The sequence below is a fragment of the Rhinolophus sinicus genome, chromosome 4 (assembly GCF_057876585.1).
Source record: "Rhinolophus sinicus isolate RSI-liver-muscle chromosome 4, RSI-T2T, whole genome shotgun sequence".
NCBI classification, from domain to species: Eukaryota; Metazoa; Chordata; class Mammalia; order Chiroptera; family Rhinolophidae; genus Rhinolophus; species Rhinolophus sinicus.
The window spans coordinates 3,548,057-3,567,661 of record NC_142504.1 but is presented as its reverse complement, the minus strand read 5'-3'; positions in this window follow the sequence as shown (position 1 = coordinate 3,567,661).

Below are 19,605 nucleotides of genomic sequence, written 5' to 3'. Positions count from 1 at the left end.
TTGTCAAATTGAATTAAATATATATATAATATGTATATATATATATAATATGCCATTTACACAGATAATACTCTAGCTAAACAGAGTCAGACATGTTGAAAATAAAATGGACGTGTAAACCATGGACAAACCACAGAAAAGTAGACTTTAAGGAAAAAGCATTACTGGAGTAGAAGAGAATCATTTAATTAGTAAATTATCAACTTAACAACAACAAAAAATGACGATTCTAAACTTATTTACACATAATATAATAATATAACTTAAAATAAAAATAAAACAATAACATTAAAAAGTAAACGATATAAATTTTAGAAGTTCTGTAATTAGAAGATTATGGAACTAAAGGAGAAATAGACACATTCCCAACCATGACACTTGATTGAATTAGCAGAAGTGAGTAAAAGAAATAGAACATTTGAACTACACGATTTAGAAACTTGACTGAACTTATAAACACAGAATTGTACACCCAAGAGAGGAGAACACACATTCTTATTGGTGCATACGGGCATTGGACAAAATATCATATTCTGGGCAAGAAAACAAGCCTCAGTAAATTTAAAAGCATTAAACATCAATCTATTAAAATAGAAATCAATATCAAAAAATAATTAAAATTTTCCAAACATATGCAAAATAATCTATACACTCCTCAATAATTTTAACTCAATTAGAAAGTCATAATTGCTATTAGATGATATTTGAGCAGAATATTAATTAAAATAAGACATATTAATTCTTGTGAAATGCTTTTAGAGCTGTGTTTAGAAGGAAAATTCTTGTTTTAAGGACATGTATTAGAAAAGAAAAAAGCTGAAAGTCAATTACTTAGATTCCATCTCAAGAAGCTAATAAAAGATCTCAGCCCGGGTTTTGTCCTAGCCAGACACCTTCTCTTTAGAGGAGGCAGTCTTACTTTCCATAAGTACAGTCATTTCTACCCACCTATCAGGTGAATGATAAAAGATAGAGCTTGGGATGCCATTATGGAGACATGCATGGTTGTAATTGTTATTAGAAACACTGATTGGGGAATTTCTTTATGTAACATATAAGATATATGTACATGTATCTTCATCATCCCTTAAACTCTGAAATACAGCATCATTTGTAAGCAAGGAGGCATACAAAGAAATGATCATGTATGCACTTTGGAAATTTCACCGAAATCAATTTTAATGTTTCTTAGTCTGGTTTGTAAACTCAAAATCCTTGGATTTTCTTGCACTATACTCATTTTCATTAAGAAATATACATGGTGTCTGCATGCTTTCACATACTCTTTCTGAAGACAGATACACACACAAAAAGCCTAATTAAACTTCAAAGAGTTTTTTGGTACGTCTTTTTGTTGTGAGAAAGAATTACGATTTTTTCATTCTGTGTGTCGCAGGGTTAGCTAAACCTGAAATAAACACTCTTCTTAAATACTAAAATAACCTTATGAGGAAGTTCTGAGTTTCCAAATGAGAAATAAATATTTGCAATCTGAGGACCTAAGGGCCAGGTAGCTAGTGAGGATTTGAACCAGAATCCGTGGGGAGGGTATCAGACTGCAAGGTCCACCAGCTCATCACTGTTTGGCATTGTGATACATGGAAGCAAAGCAGACACAGGTTTTACCTAATTTTGCTGCATCACACAAAAACCTGAGACAGGCCTGCAATGCCGTGTGTTCACCATCTGGTACCTCACTGTCCGCACCACATTCTGAATGCCAGTGACCACTTGGGTCTCTGAGACTCTCCACTGGCTGTGCTCTGGGCTGAACAAGCCCTTCTGATGGCCACACATTTCTTTATAGTCATTAAGATCATCTGTCCATTTCCATCCCCAGGCTGCTGAGCAGAGAGCTCTCCTGCCCCTTTTTATAAATATCTTCCTGCTTTAATCCGTACAGTATGCTTGCTGTTTTGAATCTCACAGGTTAAGCTTATTTCTCCATTCATGCTGGCCCCTGGATATGGTTACTGTTACCTGCCCCAGGACTCAGCACTTCAGCTAAGGTGAGAGCAGAGGTTCAAGGCTCAGTGCGGGTGACGCCAAAACTTAGCATCATTATATTAGCTGGGGCTCCCTTCCATGAACTGTCTAATAAATAAGGTGATTAAGATTTACTTGTGGATTCAGCTTGAACACTGACTTTAAGAATATGACCTCCACCATATAAAAGCTAATCCTAGATTCATTCTGCATAGTTTCCAAGGTGCTGTCACATACATGACCTCATTTATTTTCCTAACTATTTTTAAGGGAGTCATTGTCCTTTCAGTTTGTAGATAACGAAAAGAAGCTCAAATAAAGACCAGGGATGAAATGAGCTGCCGTCTTCAAGAGCTGGAGAACCTTGGGAAAAAGTGGAGTCTTTCTGAGCGCTTCTAGTCAATGAGAACAGTACTGTCATGTGGACCTGTTGACAGAATTTAGTAAAATAGCTTGTGTCTAAAGTGCCTGACATATTATGTTAAAACAGAACTTGGCCCGTAGTGTGAGCTGAACATAGGATGACCTTGTCGTCATGAGCAACTTAAGTCCATTATCCTTATAAACGGCAGAGGAAGACAAACATGCTGGTCTTACCGCTCCTAACCCACAACCCATTGTGCTCCGTGCCTGTGGTCCTTTATAAAACGAACAATTCTGATGTCTTAGACATTCAAACTTTAGAAGCACTATTAAATGGTATTTGAAAGTGATATATTTTTAAGTTTCTCTATAATTAACGCATCTTGCGGTGAATCATGCAGCCTGAATTATCCCACAATGAGAACACCCCAAGTCGCTGGGAGTGTTTTCATTAACTTCCTTAATGACCCTGTCCCTAAATTTCCACAGAAAACTCAGTCTTGAGGAACAGTGATTTCATCCCAGCCTAATAAATATGATTCTAAAAAAAGTTGTTAGACTCTAAGGTCATGCAATGACTCCATGTAACCTACTTTTTGTTTTGTTAACTACGAGCAGTCTTGAAGACATCTCGTTCTCAACAACACAATCTATTAGTAACTGTCATGCACTCCTTGAAATGACAATTCGGTCTGATGTGATGAGTCCTTTGAATAATGTGTTTTTAAACGAGTTGGTGTATATTCATGTAAAGTTGCCATCCTTACGACTATCTAGTGAATACTGTTTACATTCAGTAATGCTCTATACATGGGATGGGGGGCAGTATTTACCATTTTTTACCTTGAGGTTTCCCCAAGGATCGTTTGGAAAATACGAAGACTTCATCAGCTTGAAAATGATCTTTGTTTAGAGTGATTTGGTAAGAAAAAGCTTCCTCTTTTCTGCAACCTCTTTGGACAATAAATATGATGTTCTTTAAGAACGAAGAAGCACTCAGAATACGACACGGTAAATAACAGTTGGAGAACAGTTGGGACACATTTTTAAAAAACTCATTTGAAGTCCCCAGTATTCAAAGTCAGACTTAATTAAATTGGATTTTAATCATTCAGAAAATGGAAGTAATTCTAGCATATTGCATTATTCAATACTTTACGCCGTATTATTGCTGCTGAACATACCAACTTTAGACTGCCATGAAATCATGGTGTATATATATGTGCGTATTTTTAATAACCATTCATCAACTATTTTAACCAGCTAGGAAAATAATAAATTTGAAAATATTTTTACTCCTAACGAAAGATTTTTGTTTTCATTTAGAGATTTTTTTAAGAGGAATAATTCAAAATTTAAGATAGCAAGTATGACTAATCAAACAGATAGCTTTTATTCTTTTGAAAAAAAAGGTACATCATTCATCTCTCAGATATGGGAAACTAGCAATTGCATTTCTAAAGGATGACCTTCCCCTAAGTCCAAGGTCTTAAAGGGTCCTCAAATCAGAACCAACAAGAAATTCCTAAGAAAGCATTGTGAGCTAAAATGCATGGAAAGCAAGAATGATAGAAAGGGGTGAGGCTTCAGGAGATCTGACTGGTGGGGTGACGATGCTGTTTCCAGGGACAGAGACCTGGACCCAGCTGGCAACAAAGGGATGGGTGTCAAGTGGGGGAAAGCTGCCTAGCTGCCTGGGGGAATGGGATTATATTGTCCGAGCCAGGTCTGCCCAGCCTACCTGCTCCTGACGCCAAGCCTGAGCATGAGAAGCCCACCTTGCCCCAACAGCATAAGGCGCATAGAGAAGACCAAACCTGGTAGTGACACCATTCAACATCAAGGGAAAAGCTGAGCAGCACAGATAAGGTGGGACACCGTTAAATGTCTAGGTTTGCCTCCCAATCCTCACAGACAGCCTCTCCATGGCTCAGAAAAAAAGGAGGAAAATTGGACTTCTCACACAAAGCCATATTTGCTTGGATTTTGAAAAATAGATATATGACATTTCTTAAACTTAAATGTCATTGAGCAGTACATATTGCCTACATATTTTGAGGAATCTGCAAATGGAAAATGGAACTCTTTGCAGATTCTCTTACTCGTTACATGCCCTCATATTTAGGGGTCGAGTGCGAGAGAGAGAGAGAGAGAGAGAGAGAGAGAGAGAGAGAGAGAGAGAGAGAGAGAACAGACAGAGATCTCCATGTGAGGACACAGCAAGAAAATGGCCTTCATGCTAGGGAGAGGGCCCTCACCAGGAAGTGAATCAATGGCATCTTGACCTTGGACTTCTAGCTTCCAGAACCATGAGAAACAATTGTCTCCAGCCTGCGGTATTTTATTATAGCTGTCTGAGCTGGCTATTCTAACAGGAAACAAGATATGAGGCAAAAGTTTATAAGAGAAGAACAAAGTAAATAGAAAACACTAATTAATATTATAAAATTAAATCCTAGTTACAAAAATTGCTAAGTTTGAAATTATGTATTTGAGAACAGAGATGGTCAGACAGGACAAATAGGGGAGAAATGATAAGACTCTTACAAATAAAAACTAATAACGATCTAGCACAAAAAGATTATAAGTACTAGGAAAATATAATATACAAAATAAATATAAACCCAAAGAAAAAATGTTACAGCAATCTGATAAAATACACACCAAAAATATACTACATCTGAGGAAATACTGTATCTGAAAAAACAATACTTAAAGGAAAAGATATTAGTAGCTACATTAAAAATTACTTAATTTAAAATACAGTCCATCAAAATGTATAAAATCTATTAAATCCAATGTACCTAAATCATAGCCTCAAAATATACAAGTTTAAAATGAAGCAATTACATAGAGAGTTTGAGAAATCCACAAGGATAAAAGGTTTTCATGTTATACTGACATGAACTAATAAATCAAACTGAATTCTGCAATGTGCATGCCATATATCTACGTTAGAGTTCATAATAATTATAAGCGATACAAAAGGAATACTTTCTATAGCAGGAACATTTCTACATGCTTTGAATACATAATTTCTCTTAGGAGTCACAACAATGCTATGATGAAGATACTACTATTGTCATCATTTTTATAAACAAGAAATGTGAGTCTTGAAGTACTCCAAGGTGGCATATCAATAGACAGTTTAACATTAATAATTTTATTCATAAATTAACAGATTGAAGTTGAACAGCAAGAGGGTCTAGACTCTGACACCCAAGCAGCCACCAACTCACCCAGTACCCAGGACTTGCTTTCTAAATATCACTCTTGAATAAGAGGGACCAGTTTGTGTTGGAGAAATGGCTGATTCTAGGATTGGTGCAAGCAGGGAAAATACAAGATGAGCCCGGGCAATCTAATAGTGCCCAAAATAAGAAAATGTATGAAACGAAAGGATGGGCAATGCCAAAAGCAGCCTGCTGGAAGCAGTTCCTAATGGTCAAAGCTAAACCAATTCAAGCAACAAAACCAATAGAAACACTATAGAATTATAACCCAAAGAAACAGATAATTATGAGCCTATAGTGATATCAACAAATGATTGAATATATACATAAATGGGGGAGAAGAAACAAATCTTCTTTACAGACATGTTCCAGAAAATATATGTAAATATGCTCCCCGCTCCAGGAGGTGGGTTTACCTCTCTCCCCACCCCTGCATTTAGGCTGGATGTAGTGACTCGCTTCCATAAAGCAGAGTATGGACAGGGACAAGCAGTGACTTCACAGGGGAGAAACCTGGCAGATATTGCCTTCACCAAGCAGTCAATTTCACACCATCTGTAATAAGTCATAATGCTACCATATATCTTCTGATATCTGGCACCTCACTTTGTAATATTCTCTCTCATAACCCATAACCATAGTCCCATCATGACCCACCCCCAAAAAAATCAGAGAAACCCAAATCGAGGGACCACCTACAGAATGTTTTCAAAGCTGTCAAGATGACAAGTAAGAGAGCAACTGTCATGACAACCAAAGGCAATGTGGTATCCGGACTGGGTTGTGAAACAAAAAAGGGACATTAGTGGACCAATGGGTCAAATCTGAGTCCCATCTACATTTGAGATGACAGTGATGTACCCATGCTGTTCTGAGTTTTGAAAAGTATATCCCGGTCCTATAGAAATGAACATTACTGGGTGAAGGGATGAGCGAGATCCCCTGTGCAGTCTGGATATGGCACAGTCTCCCCAAATGCAGAACTTTATTGTAAAAGTTGAACAAGATGTCCTTAGATACAGAAAAACACCAAAAGAGCATTACTCAAATATTACACACCCAGTCAAGATAACTTACCTTATCGGACAGGGAATTAAAAGGAACATTTCAAACCAGAGTAAGAGATTGTCGAAACACATATATCAAGCATAAGGAAAATGATACCAAAAATTAGAGCTACATCATATACCAGAAAACCACTATTAAAACTTACAAAATAAGAAGCAACCTGGGATAAGACCGCTTAGCATAAAATTTCTGACAGACACTGTTATCGAGAATATTTTTTAAAAATTCTTATAAAGTCATATAATAAGCAACCAAATTATTAGGATGATAGGTAAAAGATATCAAAAGGAAATTGACAGAAAAATAAATTGAGATGAAATTTGCAAAGAGACGTTTTCAATAGCAATTGTTTAAGTGTGAATTAAATGAAGTAGTATGTTTTTGACCCGATTATAATGGCAAAACATTTAAACAACAAGTGTGCATGGAGGTGAGCGAATGGAAATGTTTGTGCAAGTTTGTTGGTGGCTCAAATTGGGTGAAAGCCTTTTGCCAGCGACTCGTGTGCACCTACCTACTGAACGCAGCCAACTTTATGTTCTCGGAGGGTCAGCAACCTCGCGTGCGCGCTGGCTCTGGAGGGGGTCTTACCTTGGTTCCAGTGGAGACAAAAGCACTTATGCTTTATTAGCCGTTCTGAAAAATGAAAAACAACCGAAATCAGTATGAAGGGGAAGTGAAAACAATAAATTGTTCTTGGTATCCTTTTATACTGGAGCTCTAGTCAGTAGTTCAAATGATTAAACTCCATTGCATGTATCATTTGCATAGATTATATAAATACGGTAAGGCAAAAAAGAAAGTTCCAGAATAATGAGTACAACATGCTATAATGCTGTGAATCATAACAACATATGCTGAATAATATGCATTTTAGTGATACACCAAGAGGGCAAAAGTAAACATATCTTCCAAACCTATGAAGTAAATACGTATATACAGTAAGTGTTGATATCGTGTGCTATGTGCAGCCTTTTTATGTTGATTTTTTAAGTTTTCTGAATTTTGCAAACATTTTTAAAACTTAATACAATAAAAATGATTTTCTGCCATCTGATTTACTCTCCTTTGCTCTTCCCTACACACTTTCCTTCTTTATTTGTAATTGCACTAAGAAACTCAAACATATTATGTACAGAAAGATGCATTGAAAATAGAAAATATTGTCTTGAGTGTATATAAAATTGTTCCTTGCTACATTTAATATTTTCCACATTAAATAAACACAATAAACAAATTTGAAATAGCATACACACATTTTCACTGTCTTGTCTTTAAGAAAAAGTTTATATTAAAAGGAGATATTTCTGAATCTTAAGCAATGTATTATTTATTGTAAACATATCCTTAAAATACATTTTTCTTAGTTATAGATCACTTACAGTTGTTATAAATATATCCAATTATAACTGATTTTCCTCTTTATTGGACAAAATCAGACCTTGGTATGGAGAAGCATTTGCTGTGCTATGACTTATTTTGAGAGTCTACCTTAATTCTTCCATATTTTACTGACCATAAAACCCCTGAGCTGATGGTACTGTTTCCTATCACTTCTTTTTTTGCTCTTGGTCTCCTGCCAGCGAGTGATGGATTGTGTTAGTTGTCAGTGTCAAGTTGTTATCCACAGAAAAAAAATAATTTATAACACTTGCAACAATCACACCAAATCCAATATCACCATTTACATTACTGCTGGAGTCACACGGGCTCAGCTTTGTTTGTGAGTGGCACCTCAGGACAGGCGACTGGAAGTGACAACAGTGCCCAGAGCGTGAACAGATGAGGGAATACAAAAATGGGCAGGTTATGGTAAAGGTGGTCATGAGAACATGCGTTTTCTGGATTTAAAAAATCTCCCCTGGATGGAGTTAGATTTCCTACAGAAGAGGGTGCATTATCTTTTTCGTTATTTCTTACAAGTGAAATTATTCCGTTATTGCAGATAGAAAACAGGATGTTTGCCACCAGCCCGGAGAGCTTTTCAGCTAGTTTTGATGATGCTGGTAACTGGTAAAATAGAAGCAACAACAGGACTGGGGAACAAGACCTGCCCTTAGATCACAGCTTTCTTGTCACCTGGATGACTTTGGACAAATACACACAGCTCAAGCCAAGCTTCAATCTCATCAGCTTAAAATTGCAGACAGTAGATAAGTGATTGCTATTGTTCTTTTGCAATTGAATTGCATATGATTCTTCCACATTCTAACATTTAATTTAATGAATGTAAATGAGAAGCAGAGAGTAATGAAACACCCTTTTTTTGGGTTTTGTTTTCAGTTTCCTATAGTGGTGGTCTTTACTTTGTTCATTAGAAAGTTAAGACATGTATTTTATGTTACTACACAGTGTAAACACACCTAGTCGTTCTATCATCTATTATCTGTCTATTTATCTATCTGTCATTTATCTGTCAGGAAACAAAGGCTTCACAAACCAACTATCCTACTTTTTGTGACAAACTCTACGTTCTATTATAGTTTATTTTCATTAAAGAAAATCTTGTTTGCAAACTGCTAAACCAATTTCATTACCCTCCGATATGTGGTAGATTCTGTTTGAAGAACATTCTCCTGGAGATTAAGAGTCAAGTCTCCTTGTGTGGATATAAACCCTTTCTTTAAACGGACCTTCCCTACCTTTTCAGTGTTACCTGCAGATCTTTTCGCAGCACCTCCGTCTCCAGTACTGTTCAAACATACACACACGTACACACATGTACACAGACACGTGGACACAAACACACACAACGCTATTTATTTGCACAGAGATTTCTTCTCCCTCGGATTTCCTTTCTTCTCTAGCAAACTTGGATGAATGAATAGTTTTTAAAGTGTTATTTGTCTGTTCAAAAAAGTAGGGGGTTTGAAATTAAACAGAGACAGCTTGTTGTAATCTATTTTTAAAAAGTATTTCTATGTTGATTATCTTCCCTTTGGGAGAAATGATATTAGGGCCCTCTGAAGGTTTAGTAATTATGTTTGGCTCAAAATACTTAATCACAAACAAGACTTTATATTATCAACTGACACCCTTTCAAAAGAATGTTTTCGTTCAATAAAATGATTTAAGTGGGTAAGATAATGTCGTTGAACCATTCTCCTACAAAAAAGATTTAGGGAAAAATAAACCAGTGAATAATCTCAACCCTACTCACCATCAGATGTTACAGCCTGAGGCAAGGAGACCATCAAGCAGCTGGTGTGTTTTGAGGACAGAAAGTGGACGGCCCCTGTGAATACTCGGGGGTGGGATGTAGACGGACAGCTGTCTTAACAATGTGAATGCAGAGAGCCACTCTAGTCGAAAACCTGGAGAAGCTTCAATCAGAGCACTTGGGAGTGTTAAACGTTGCAAAGTGGCAGCTTTTAGGCGGAGGAATCATAGGACTAGGTTATTTCTATCCTTTCCATTTCGTCACTTTGCCCAATATGGGTGTTATTTAACAGTAGTTGATTCAGTTAAGGATGGAAATATAATATGTAAATTTTCAAAGTTAGTCAATAAAAGTAATTAATTCTGTGAGATTTTACTTAAAATGTCTAATCCACATAGCACCAGCTCTGGGTACATTCCAAGATGCTGTAAATTAAATATTCAGTCCTTTTTCTGTGCTACTTCTGTATGCTACACATGCTTGTAATGTCATATTCACCACACTGACCTGAAATTTAGAGAATAATTAAAATATAGTGATTGGAATGACCAATTCGAGTCAGACTTCCTTAATTACCAATTAATAATTTATAATATAATATGTAACATAATATAAATAATGTAATTAATATAATATAATATACATAATAATAGGACTTAGTTTTGGTATAGTTATGACATTGAAGGTCATGTAACTTTCAGAAAAGGAGTCTTAGGCTAAGACAGAGCGACAGAATTGTCATTTCACATGTTTCCTTCCCGCAAAGCAGTAAGACCAGGGGCCGTCTGCTTGCACTCTCTACTTGGGAGTTTTTGAGTCAACATATCTTTTTCACAGGGTCTGAAGAGCGAATCAAGCTTTCCTGGGGCGTAGGGCTTTGCCTCAATAACAAAACCTAGGCCCCACTCCACCTTTTACTTCTCACCCAGGACATCAGGGCAGGGCTGACATTGTCACCTATAGTACACATGCCGGCAAGACCATCTGTGACACGCTGTCCCTCTTCTGCTTGCCAGTGGGCGTGTGAGAGGCTTGTCTTCCCTTTGTGTCCTGTGTGCCTGTGATGCGGAATGTGGCTGACCCACTAGCTTTCCGTCTCACCTCCATGGGTCTGGCTACTTGCTATCGGTGTGCATTCACCGCTCTGCCTATCTTTCCCAGCATACTGTTCACATGTGACTCAAGTTTTAAATTCAGAAAAAGAACAGTAACTTCTACTTTGGCCTTAGGTCCCTAGAAATTTGTCATTTGGGTTGTGGACAGTAGTCCTGATGTGCTGGCACAGATAAACCAAAGGGTCAATTGTTTTCCCTTAGGCTACTCAGGATTTGGGCGTACTAATCAGCCACATTTTGGGAGGGGAAGGAGGGCAAGTGAAATGCCACACCTCTGTCAATCACAGTCATTTATGTATGCATCTCATTGTCCCTCAGACTAGGAGTGAGTCCTTGCTGGACAGAAATGGTGAAGCCCTCACTGCTTACTCCCACAGCCTGCCGTGGTCTGTACACAAGCCTACTGACACTGAATTGAAGAGAAGGCACAGAGAGAATGTTGCTTGAAATCTCATCCACCATGCAAAAGTTGTATTACCACTCTTTTTCAATTGTTGCTTATCTTTAATGACCTTCTTAACTACACTACACATGGACAACACACATCACAAGAAAAGGAAGACAAAATCCTATCATGTAGAGGTGGGTGAGGGCAGATTCTCCATTATCTCTCGGCCCTTGAAGAAACTGTTAGCATCATCATTAAAAGTATATTGTAGAGATCAAATATACTGTGAATATAGGCGTTCAAAGAGGTAGATGATCAAAAGCCTTGGTGGGGAAAGAATTATTTGGCTGATGCAGTAAAACATCTAAGTTCCTCTTTACTGATCAACAATCAACCTCCGAAAAATATAGCCTCTCTTCACCTATGTGAACGTGGCTGTGGCAGACTAGCCTGATGTGGCCCCTGATTAAAACGGAGCTTCTATTTTAAAGATGAGTAACATCAAAATAAAAACGAAGAGGAATAAATGAAGCCTATATTGTGCTTTATACAATCTCCATAAGAAATGTTTCTTCTGATAACATCTACTGAAGGAGTAAATTGCTCACTGGAATTCAGCGTCCATTAAGGCTCTGATTTAGAACAGCATCACTTATTTTCAATGCTCATTAGGGACTGGGTTTATTTGAAGGATTTTACCTATACATATTCAAAAATCTTCTTACTGATGAATTTATTTTAAAAGTCTTCCATAAATGCTCTGGTAGGATTAGTTTGAACTCGCACCTATTTTTTTCAAAGGATGTATATGTCCTACTTGTATGTGTGAAGGTTAACTGGCACTGATTAATATGTATTCCTTGGAATATTAGTGTGTCCAAAGACATTACTTTGTATTTTGTTTAAAACTATATTTATGGACAAGTAAATTTGGTAAATACTATGTTTAAAAGAATGTCAAACCATTTCTTTACTTGAGGACTCATTTCTTCACAATATGAATCCTACTGAAGGCAGCAATGCATTAAATGATTTCAAAAATCCTTTGCCCAGAGAGCATTTTGCACTAAAACACCCAGTAGCATCTGGGATGGGTTAAACAGTGACCCCAAACAAACATGCCCACATCGTCATCCTTGAAACTTATAAATGGTACCTTATTTGGGATAAGGGTCTTTGTAGATGTAATTAATTTAAGGCTCTTGAAATGAGATCATTCTGTGTTACCAAGTAGGCCGTAAGTCAAATGATAAGTATCCTTATGACACAGACACACAGAGAAGACACCCAGAGAAGATCCATGTTAAGACAAGCAGAGAGATGCAGCCACACACCAAGGAGTGCGAACAGCCACCAAAGGTGGAAGTGGCAAAGGACAGTTCCCCTCTAGACCCCACAGAGGGGGCAGGCTCCATCCACACTTTGACTTTGCACTACAGGCCTCTTAAACTGGGAGAGAATTTTTGTTTATTTGTTTGTTTGTTTTAAGCCACCCACTTTGTGATAATGTGTTACAGCAGTTCTGGGAACTAAAACTGTTATCTATAATAAGTATTTCTGTAGACATTTAAACATGGATATCTATTGTAAAATTGCGTCAATACTTAATTTCTTTTTAAATAGTTGTATATATTCTTTGATGATTGACAATATATAAAATCTTGACAATATTAACCCTTTCCAGATTTTCTTTAATATGTTTTATGTTTATTTCTATATATAGCATAAGTATGTTATATATAGATATACACACAACTATATAAATTTCTACCTATAACTCTGCTAACAAATGTTTATCTGAAGAATATGTTATCCTATCATTGTTATTTATTTATTTTACTTTCTAAAGTAATAAGGCAGATACAAAGGAGCTTATTGGTCAGATAAAGGAATATATTTTAGAATATACTAGTAGAGTAGGTAGAGTGTGTCCATTTTTTAGCAGAAGTATATGAGTTTAAAGAATATTTATTAATTATAATAAAAATGGTCTTTCTTAAGTCACAGGAATTATTTTTACTCGGTTGCCCACTTGGAAAAGAAATTGCTTTTCTTAAAACACAAATTGCTATAAAGCATTTGATGCGGCCTGCAACATTTGTATATCTGTGGAGAAATATTGCCACATTGGATTTATAGGAAAACACTAAGATAAAAACAGTGTTAACAATACAAATGATCATGGCTATTATTTGAGTGATGATCAGGTGATTGGTACTGTGTTAAGTATTTTACATAAAATCTAGCATTTATGAAATAGCTGCAGGGCATTATCATATCCATCATCACATCAGAAGTCAGAGTCTCCAAGAAATTAAATAATTTTCCTAAATTCAAATCTTACATGTGCCCTAAGCAGAGATGTAAGCCCTGGTCTACCTGAAACCAAAATTTTATACAAAGTATTTCCAAATCTGCACTTCCGTTTTTTCCTTCTTTGGGAAAAACCTGTATTCTCACATTGAAATTACAAATATGTTGTGGGGATAGCTATTTGCATCCAAAATAACACGAGAGAGAGAGAGAGATCCAGGATGGCGGAGTAAACACTGTGCCCACTGCCTTCCATAAACACATTAAAATTACAACTAAATTATAGAACAGTCAACTGAAGAACCATCTGAAGTCTAGCCAAGCAGAAGTTTTATAACTAAGGGTATAAAAAAGAAGCCACATTGAGGCTGGTAGGAGGGGCGGAGATGTGAAATGGGCCCCAAACCTGCATGTGGTGAATGAGAAGCAGGAAGGATATCTCAGCTGTGGAGTTGCCCCCACCCAAGGAGAGAGGAATCCCAGCCCCACCCGAACCTCCCCATCCTGGAGTGGTGGTGCCAGGAAGAGGAGCCCCCACAACATCTAGCTGTGAAAAACAGTGGGGATTCCAACCATCCAGCTGGGATGGAAGGCTGCAGGAAACCCAGATGTTCTCTTAAACGGCCCAAGCACAGACTCACTCGCTCGCAGGCACTCACCTGGGGTTCCAGTGGAGGAACAGTGACTCAGGGGGCATATGTGGGGGAGACTGAGGTGTGTGGCTCATAGTGAGGGCTGGAGGACAGCCGGCGCTCTCCCTGTGAAGAGGCTTCCTCCTGAGCAGTCAGCAGTAAGCAGTTGCGGTATTTTCTGTGTTGAGCCCGCCCCTGACATTTACGGCCAAATCTGAATCTGATTGACCTGATGAGCTCCAGGGCCCTGCCCTACTGACTCACTGGAACCCCGCCCCACACAACTCCCCCAAGCTGGAGGCATTTTCTCATTCAGCAGCCAGCCTCTCCCACATTGCACTCTTCCTTGGAAAACTATCAAGTCCACTGGCCTCAGGAGGGTGGTGACTGGCCTAAGTGAGCTCTGAGACTTTTGCTGAGTAGCTCCAGGCTCAGCACTGGCACCAAACCAAAATTTACATTAACCTGGTGACCACATCTCTTCCTACTCTAGTGACTCCCTGAGATCGCGCCCCACCCAACTTGCGTACCTCATGAGGCTTTATCAGCAGCTGAACCTTAAGGGAGCTGGCAGGTGGCAGCAGGCCTCGGGGTGTCCTGGCTTTTTGTGGAGCTACCCCAGGCCCAGTAGAGGTGGCAGCTGTCCTCAGCTCACAACATGGCCTCTCCCACCCACCTCCAAATTTGGTGAACAACTACAGATCACTGTGTAGATTCTATCAGGTAGTCCCCAGACAGTCACAGGCAGTGAGTGACCTGGGCCTGCACTGGAGTCCCTCCCAAGAGGTCCCAGAACCAACATACTTGGAGGTTGCTGCATAACACTGCCTAATTAGACTCACAAGTGGCACACACAAAAAGTGGTCTCGACAGCCACCAGAGCCCACTGGGGCAAATCTCACTCAAGAGGGGTTAGCCTCCCTCCTCCTACTCCCGCACAGCAGCCCATAAGCTGTGGACATGGCCAAACCCCACAGCCAATCAGTCTGAGGGCCAGTCCCACCCACTGACCTGCGAATAGCAATCAATGTTCAACTATAACAGGAGGGCACATATAACCCACATAAGAGACACACGTGGAGCACCTGGAGCAGGTGACCAGGGAGACCATGCTAGGGCCCCACAGGGCACCTACTACATAAGTCCACCCAGCCAAAACTGGGAGACATAGCTGATCTACCTAATACATAGAAAGAAACACAGAGTGGCCGGCAAAATGAGGAAACAAGAAATATATCCAAAATGGAAGAACAGGAGAAAACACCAGAAAACAAACAAACAAACACTAAATGAAATGGGGGCAAGCAACCTACCAGATACAGAGTTCAAAACAATGGCTATAAGGATGCTCAAGAAACTTAGTGAGAACTTCAACAAAAGATAACAAGCATAAAAAAGGACATGAAAACATAAAACAGAACCAGTCAGAAGTAAAGAATACAATAACTAAAATGAAGAATGCACTGGAAGGAATCATCAGCAAACTAGATGAAGCAGAGGATCAAATCAGCAGTTTCGAAGACAAGGTAGCTGAAGACATTCAATCAGAACAACAAAAAGAAAAAAGAATCCAAAGAGTTGAAGACAGTTTAAGAGACCTCTGGGACAACATCAAGTGTAACAACATTCACATCATGGTGGTACCAGAAGGAGAAGAGAGAAAGCAAGAGATGGAGAATCTATTTGAAGAAATAATGACTGAATACTTTCATACCCTGATGAAGGAAATAGACATACAACTGCAGGTAGCACAGGGAGTACCAAACAAAATGAACCCAAACAGACCCACACCAAGACACATTATAATTAAAATGGCAATGATTAAAGACAAAGAGAGAATCCTACAAAGCAGCAAGAGGAAGGCAACTAGCAACTTATAATGGAGCTCCCATAAGACTGTCAGCTCATTTCTAAACAGAAACTGTAGGCCAAAAGGGATTGGCACAAAATATTCAGCGTTGAAAAGCGAGGAACTACAACGATGGATACTCTACCCAGCAAAGCTATCATTTAAAATCAAATGATAGATAAAGAGCTTCCCAGACAATAAAAAGCTAAAGGAGTTAATTACCACCAAACCAGTATTACAAGGGCTGTTGGAGGGACTTCTTTAAGATGAAAAACAACAACAACAACACTTTTTCAGTTAAGTGGGAAAAGGAAATAGTCTCATTTTCCTCCCATTAGGCAGATCTTTCTTACCAGTTGTGAAACTCTGGCCAAGCTATGTAATGAGTAAGAGTTTTCAATTGGCAAAAAGGATCAAAATTATGAATAATAAAATGTCAATAGCTACCAACCTATCAACAATTACTTTCAATGTAGTGGATTAATCAGAAGATATAGGAGGGATGAATGGATAAGAAAAAAAGACTCTTACATACCCTGCCTACAAGAGACTCACTTCAGATTGAAACACACACAGAGATGGAAAGTAAAGGGATGGAAAAAAATATTTCATGGAAAGAGAAACAAACAAACAAAACCTGGGGTAACAGTACTTACACCAGACAAAATAGATTTTAAAACAAAGGCTACAATAAGAGAAAAAGAAAGACCCAGTAATCCCACTTCTTGGTATTTATCTGAAGAAACACAAAATGCTACTCCAAGGGGACATGTGCATCTATATATTGTTTACAAGGGCTAAGATGTGAAGGCAGCCTGGGTGTCCATCAATGGAAGGATGAATAAAGAGAAGGTGGTACATACATACAATGGGATATTGCTCGGCCATGGACGGGAATGGGTCCTTGCCATCTGTGGCAGCAATACCTGGATGATACTGTGCTGAGTGAAGAATGTCAGACAGAGAAAGACAGATGCAGTGTGATTTCACTTATATGTGTAATCTAAAGAACAAAATGAACAAGCAAAACAGAAACAAACCCATAGATAGAGAGAACATTTTATAGCTGCCAGAAGGGAGGAGGGTTAGCCGGGTGGGTCGAAAAGGGGAAGGTATTGAGAAGTACAAATTGGTTGTTACAAAGTAGTCATAGGATGCAGGGTAGAGCATAAGGAATATAGTCAATAATATTGTAATAACTATGTATGGTGTCAGATGGGTACCAGATTTGTTGGCGGGATAGACAGGAGGGGGGTTGGGGGACAGGGTGAAAAAGGTGAAGGGATTAAGAAGAACCAATTGGTAGTTACAAAATAGTCCTGGAGATGTAAAGTACAGCATAGGGAACCTTGTCAATGATGTGTTAATAACTATGTGTAGTGCCAGCTGGGTACTAGACTAGTCAGGGGATCACTTCTTAAATTATATAAATGTCTAATCACTATGGTGTACACCTGAAATTAATATAAAATATTGAATGTCACCTGTAATTGAAAAAATTAAAAGGGGGTGGGGGAAAGATGAAGGGGAATAAGAGGTCCAAATTTTCAGGTATAAAATAAGTAAGTCATGGGGATATAATGTACAGCATGGGGAATATAGTAAATAATATTGTGATGGCACAGTTTGGTGTCAGATGGTTGCTGGACTTATGGTGATCACTTCTTTAGGTATATAAATGTTGAATAGCTATGGTGTACCCCTGAAACTAATATAATATTGTATGTTAGCTATAACTTTTAATAAAATCTTAAAAAAGAAAAATATAACAAAATAACAAAAAAAAACAATAAGACATATTTATCTTTTTTATCCCAATTAAAAAAAACAACAGTGATGTTTATACATTCAAATTTCAGCAGTTAGTATAGAGTGTGTCATTTCTCTGACTGGAACACTCTCAGGAAGAATCTTTGTGACAGAAGTTTGCAGGGACTATGACCATAGTTATTCGTTACTTGCACTTGACAGTAGGGATTTTTCCAGACTTGGGATGCAATGTACACTGTACACATTTGACAAAAATGGAATGCTTGTTTTTAAAGAAACACATAAACAACTTTGTGTTTAGTACATTATTAAAATAGAGGACAAAAGGAACATATGCTTAAGCACCTTTCTTTTTTGCAAGCAATCTGTTGGAAATCAATAATTTCCTATGTACACATGAAGAAGACACTGTCTGCTTTGCCTTTCAGAGTGCCCTGGGTTCATTCATGGCTTCCTGCCCATTTGGAATCATGCTGTTCTAATGGCTACTAAGAATAAGTCCCAATTCCCAAGTAAACACTTTTTCAGTAAAGCGGGGAAAGGAAATAGCCTCATTTCCCTCCCATTTAGACAGATCTTTCTTACCAGTCCGGAAACTCTGGCCAAGCTATGTAATGAGTAAAAGTTTTCAATTGGCAAAAGGAAACAAATAACCCCCAGTTAAAACCCCTTTGTCTTAATAATTCTCCACAAGTTTAATATTTCTCTGTCTAAAAGTTTTCTGCTCTGGCCACTTCTTTGTGTCTCATATCTTTGTGAAGCTCCCATATGGTTGTACATAATTAAATTTGCTTTTCTCCTGTTAATCTGTGTTTTTATTATAGGAGATGCTCAGCCAGGAACCTAGAAGCGTAGAGGGAAAATTATTTTTCCTCCCCTACAATATTCTCCCAGACGTTACCAGTATTTGCAAACTACTCCCGTTCCTTTAGAGCAAGCTGCTTTCCTCCCTTAGTAAGTTTAGAATGTTAGCAGCTCTGTTCATCTGAACATCTGGAGAAAAGGTGGGGAAGACCCTAAGATATGTGCATGTTTCCTAGAAAGATAAGGACATCTCCTCAAGCAATAGGCAATTCCTGGGCCATCAGGAAGTATTCACCTAACAGGGAGGTGCCAATCACTTGTGCAAGATAAGACGGTTTGAAACAATGGGGGGTTTCAAGAAATTTGGAGGGATCAACCCAAATGTCCTCATTCGATGTGTCAGAGTCCATTCTTTCCCGACAAGGACCCTGCCTTTGGCATGGAAGAGCTGCCTTGGTTGTGGGATTTTCTTTCTTTGAAGCTCAGCTCCTTTCACCGTTAAGCCCTAAGTCTGGTCCTCAACTTTCCCTGTCCTACAGCTTCAGGATGAGAGTCTCTCTATAGGCAGTCGGTGAGGCCCTCCTGCTTCCACATCCCATGTTTGACCACCAATCGGTCGCTCTCACGCTTAGCGATAGCCACTCGATTCCACTATCCTTACTGTTCCTCTTGGTCTCATATTTTCTCAAATGCCAGATTGTACAAGCCAAGGCAGTTCTCATCCATGGTATAACACCACAGTTCATAAACAGTGAGCCTCTTACCAATCACACGCTAATCTTGTGCCAGGGACTCTGTGTGCCCCACCTCCCACCAGTGGGCTTTGTAATCACTAGCTGGGTGGCACCTGGGCCAGGTCCAAAATTCCATTTTAGCCTCTTCATTGGATATTTCCTGGCCTCGAGTGCCACAATTTAGTTTCCC